Here is a 6,138-nt window from a genome sequence, read left to right on the forward strand (position 1 = left end):
ACGCCTGGGATGCGGAAGGACAAGAGCCGATCTCAGGGATTGCGCTGGAAGACTGTGATCGGATCGAAGCGACAAAAAACGGATTGAGGTTGGACTTATCCACTGGCCTCACAGAATAAACACATCCTGGCACGCTACGGAATTCAGCAGGTTTAGAGAGGCCGGTCCCAGCGACCGGCCCCAAAAAGTAGATAATTCTTATTTGGAGTTGAAACTGTTACATTATGAACAAACAATAGCCTGCTCTGGCAGTTGGTTAGTTATTGAGTATTCAGTTTCGAATGGTAATACAGAAATGGTCAGCCCGTGCGGTCGGCCAAAAATTTTCTTTTGTTATCTCTCTGTGTTTGCTGTTGACGTGGCAGATGATGACGAGTTGCCTGCATTCACAGTTGATTTTACAGGCGACGGCAAGTTGGGGTACGGGTTTACATCAGCTGATGATTTGGAGGAAGTTGATATCGGTCCCGGGGATAAGCCGCGACCAACATTTATCAGCAAAAGGTTAGACCCGAGCCTGCGTGAGCCGATGATAGCACTATTGAGAGAATACCGGGACTATTTCACGTGGGATTATACTAAAATGCCCAGTCTGGATAGAAGCATCATCGAACATCGGCTCCCGCTTAAGAAAGGATTTCAGCCGTTTCAACAACGAGCACGATAGATGAAGGCCGAAATCCTAGAGGAGGTTAAGAAAGAGGTGCAAAAGATGTTGGATACAGGGTTCATCAGGCCATGTCGGTATGCAGAATGGATCTCCAGCGTGGTCCCTGTACAAAAGAAGGATGGCTGATGGCGAGTCTGCGTGGATTTCAGAGACCTCAACAGAGCAACGCCAAAGGACGAGTATCCGATGCCCGTCGCGGAAACATTGATCAACGCAGCTGCCGGTCACGAAATGCTGAGCTTTATGGATGGTAATGCTGGCTACAACCAGATCTTCATGGCCCCAGAGGATATAAGCAAGACCGCGTTCAGAGTACCAGACGCGGTCGGCTTGTTCGAGTACATGGTAATAACCTTTGAATTGAAAAATGCCGGTGCAACATATCAACGCGCCATGAATTACATTTTTCATGATCTCATCGGCAAACTGGTAGAAATCTACATTGATGATGTCGTGGTCAAGTCCACATCGGCTGGGGGACATCTGGAAGATTTGCGTCAGGTCTTGGAGTGGACTCGGAGGTTTGGGCTCAGAATGAACCCGAAGAAATGCGCCTTTGGTGTATCGGCCAGTCAGTTCTTAGGATTCCTGGTACATGAGCGAGGAATCGAGATCGGTTTAAAGAGTCAAGAAGCTGTAAGGACAATGAGGCCGCCTACTATGAAGAAGGAGTTGCAGAAGCTCATCGGCAAAATCAACTTTGTCAGACGATTTATCTCCAATCTGTCTGGGCATATCGGGCCGTTCATGGGTCTGATAAAGATCAAGTCTGAGGATGAGTTTCACTAGGGGGCAGAACAGCAGCAGGCTTTCGACGAAATCAAGGGATACTTGCCGAAGCCTCCAGTGTTGGTTACTCCTCAGCAAGACAGGCCTTTCTTCGTGTACCTGTCTGTGGGAGACACTTCCATCGCCTCGGTGCTGGTTCAGAAACATGATGATCAGGAGAGGGTTGTTTTCTACCATAGCAGACGCATGTTGGACGCTGAGACTAGGTATCCTGAGATTGAGAAGCTTTGCCTTTGTTTGTTCTTTACATGCACAAAGCTTCGTCATATTTTGCTCTCAGCGGAAACGATCGTTATCTGCAAGTCGGATGTCATAAGGCATATGCTGTCGGCTCCTTTTCTAAAAGGCCAACTCGGAAAATGGATGTTTGCATTGTCGGAGTTCAATATTGTTGGTGCTCCTTAAGTACCCCCTTTTATCCCTTGTTTATCCTTGATAATGGCATGAATTTAATATCAAAATCACTAACCGTCCTAACCCCGGCCTAATTATTGGTCATTTTCACACTTGCACATATATTTTGGAGGAACTACATTTTTGTAGGTTTTTGGCCTATTTTAGAGCATGAAATGACGAGGCCCGTGATCGAGCACTAACACGGAGAAAGACAAAGGCCAAAGCCCAAAGGAAGGACCAAAGCCCATGTTGATTCGAAGCCCATTCCTGCACATCCATCCTCCAAGAGAGCCCAAAGGACCAAGCCCACAAAGATGAGATCAAGATACTTCGGGATTAAGCAAAGCAAATGAAGATTTAAGGTAGGATTCCCTATCCTATCCTTTCCCCGAAGATATCTCCAAGATAACGACATCCAAAGGGGTGCAATTGTGAAGGACATAAACTCTACAAGATGCGAGGAGTCTACACGCGAAAGATGAAACCGAGGCGAGCCCGAAAGAGGGTAGGCCGGCCGGCCTACCCCATTTCTGAGGCGGTTCGGCCTCCCCTTCGACCGGTGGCTTCCTCGGCTTATAAATAGCTCTCACCTTATTCAACTCGCAGCATCCATCCACCCAGAACTCGACGAAAACCTAGGGCCAAGACCAGAGGGAGACGACGGCCGCCTCAAGTCTTCGAAGTTGTCTAGGAGATGGCTTAGGCCGCCCATAGCCGCCATGGCCTCCCTGCGTGGTTGTGCCATGGTGGAGTTCATGAGCTAGTTGGAGTCGTCAATGGTATGTACTCGGTGGTGACGATCCAAACGAATCTATTATGCGAGTAATGATAATCATGTCTTCCGAATCTATTAGCGATCATGTCTCTCCTTTTTTATTTCGTTCTTGCCTTGGGTGGGTTTATTCCTAGATCTATTCTCGAGATAGATTGCATGGGGTGTTCTTGTAGCTATGGTGGCTAGGAGTTCATACCTGATCTACCCAAGGGGGTTCGACACGTCTAGCGTGCTTCTGGGTGCTTTTGTGCAAAGGGAGTGTCGTGACAGGGCATGGCCTGAGTAGGGGGATTCCCGAGGGCTTGGATTGGAGGTTTTGATTTAAAGATGCCATTGATTGAGATGCATGATTTATTTGCTCGTTAGCTTGAACTACAACTAGATGACAATAGGCCTAGTCATGTCTTTGGTTTTGCTATGGTTACACCTATGTTCATGGATGAGATCAACCTTTACACAACACTCATATCTATTAAAGGTTACTCTATATGTGCAATTCATGCTTCATGTTAGGATAGATCCATTAGATTAGATGGAAAACCTTGGGCAGTTCTTTGTCGATCCACGGATTGATAAACCTTGGGGGAATACTCTAAGGGAAAAGCTACACGATTCCGTGCGCTTGCGGTACATAAATTGGGGCGCTAAGGAGCGTCAATAAGCTTTTCTGGTGCCGTTGCCGGGGATCGGCAACTCAAACCCTAGGGCGATCTATCTAGTTTTTTGGACTAACCCTAATTTTTATTATAGCATGTACCCTTGTTTTCTTGTTTGTGTCCTTGAAAGCAGGTGGAAAAAGCTAGACACCAAATTTGGACTTTGAGAAGTCCATAATCCACTTCAACAAATTTCAACAATCGGCAACAAGATGATCGAGGAGCCTCGACATGGAACATCGACAACGTCCACATCGACATGACGACAACAACATTAAGATTCGCTCTTTAGTGGTAGGTGCTAACTTTTATTAGTGGCCCAGCATCCGCTATCGAGTCCCCACTCCCCAAAGCAAAAGATGATAAATAAGGTACGCCGCCGTGTCAATTAATTTTAAAGACTAATGTTTTTGGGAAGAATTGTTTGTTCAAGCATTAGGTATGAAGCATGCCCGCGAAGAAAATTGTGCGATCATCATCATCTATGAAGTGTTACTGTTGTGATGATTTTTTCATCCAAGATTAGAGAAGTACCATGAGCAAATAATAGATTATTTTGAATCTCCATCAAGTCTTCTTTACAACGCATCAAGAACCGTCAACTTTTGAGATCGGTGTGAAGAGTTATGGTAAAATCTTTCAACGCTGCGCGTTCTGAAATCCCTCTGGACAGACTGCAGCGCCGTAATAAAACAAGCATAACTTCTTTATCCGTAGTCCAATTGGGGCGAATGACCACTTGTTGAAAATATAATTTGATGTAACTTGCAATAGAGCAGAAGTTTGGTACATGTTATACACTGGATGAAGGGGAATTCAATGAGGACAGAGGCAGTAGCAACCGACGAAGAAGGTGATGACGATGTCAAAGGATGATTGGAAGGCTGTGTACCCAAAAGATGATGATTTGAAGTTGACCAAATCTAGAGGCAACAAGATTAGAAGAACCACGACACCACCTATCTTCTCCAGTGGGATGCTCGATATACTTCTAATCGAGTGATGCTATCAAGGAAGGAAACCGTTCGGATCATCAACACGAAGCACAGGAGCATCTTCCAATCCCGACACCTTGGGTAGAGCAAGAACAATGGAGAAGACAAATCATTTAAGCCGTGATATTTGCTAGTAATCAATGGTGATGACCTTGAAGCCTAGGGATGCACGACACTACGTTCCAAAGACCACATGATCGAGATCATTGACATCTTCGGATGAATTCACAAGAAGATATTGTTCTCATCAATGTACAGCTCGACCTCAGAAGCAAATAGCATCATATTTTTGGATATTCAAAATCTCCACGAAGTTCCCATTCCAACAAATCAAGAACCAAGTCAATCGGAGATTCCTACAAGCGGGTATGGCCAAAACATTGAAGGTTGAGCACTCTGAAAATTTCTGGACAGCACGCAGCGCCAAAAGTGAAACGGACATAACTCACTTGTTTGGACTCGGTTTAAGATGAATGACCACTCTTTGGAAAGGTAATTTCATAAAAATTTCAATAGATCTATATTTTGGTATATGTTCTGTTGAGTATACAGGAGATATTCCACAAAGAAGAGGCAGGAGCAACGAGATGAGAACAAGATAGAGAAGATGATGATGACAATAATGAAGGGGAGCTTGGGCGATGCTTTCATCAAGCGTACATGATAAAATTCAGAGGCTTGGAGCAGAGGAAGAACCCCAATGACATTGGCAAATGAAGGCACAAGTGGTCGACCTTCGACAAATGAAGATGTTGCAAACAAACCACGACGGATTACAAGAGCACAACATTCAACACATGGAGACGTGAGAAGCAAACCACGACGGACCACGAAGAATGCATCAAGATGACATCTCGCACAAAGCACCATGACACCAATGAGTATGAAAAAGCTCCGAGGCCAAGGTATACATTGAATTCTCAAGCTTCTATTGGTTTTGTTGATAATCTTTAAAAATCTCATGTTCGAACCGATAGTTGGAATGAAAGTTTAAATTCTATGCCTTGTCCTTTTCATGATGATAGGCTAGAGTTTCTTGAGAATGTTGATTTCATGCTTAAAGAACCTCTGCCTAATAATGAGCTCTGCGCTATGCAAGAAACACATGCTGTATTTAATTACACCATGCCTTGTTGATGAAATTTAATTGAGGATGTGATTATGTTGCATATGTTTACAAATAATTGCAAATCTCGATCTTGCTTTGCGCTTGGTCAAGCTCATGACCCTAAAATAGCACATGTCGGGAGAAGCCCCGAATTTCACTAACCATGCAGGACATGAAACTCAAAAGATGAGGAGGAAAACATCTTCAAGTTTCAAGAACGGACGTCGCTAAGCCTCATCAATTTTGTGCACAAGTCCTGAGATTTAAAATGCAAGAAAGTTGAATGTTCAGGATCTCCATCAAGTCCTCGGTTCGACGCATCCATGATCGATACAATTGAAGACCCACGGGAGGAGCTATGTCTCAAACATCGGAGATGCACGTGCTGAAATCAGCACGGGACAGATTGCAGCGACGAGGAAAAGGGGGCATAACTCCCTCGATTGGAATGCGTTTTGGGCAAATGAAGACTTGTTGGAAAGAAGATTTCATGCACCTTGCATTGGATCAATTGGTTGGTGCAACTCCCAATCTAGACATATAGGAAAATCCGTGAAAAGAAAAGTAGCGACGAAGGACAACAAAGAAGGAGGTGACGATGATGTGAGAGACGATTGGGCAAGTTTTCCATTAAGCATGATTGATCATGTCCAACATGGGAAGTGGAATAAGAGCTGCATGGAACACCTTCACCTCTTGCATGAAGGACCATGGCTTCGCATCAATTTGAAGGTAAGAAAGTCGATCTC

Source organism: Panicum virgatum, chromosome 6K (genome assembly GCF_016808335.1).
Source record: "Panicum virgatum strain AP13 chromosome 6K, P.virgatum_v5, whole genome shotgun sequence".
Classification (NCBI taxonomy): Eukaryota; Viridiplantae; Streptophyta; class Magnoliopsida; order Poales; family Poaceae; genus Panicum; species Panicum virgatum.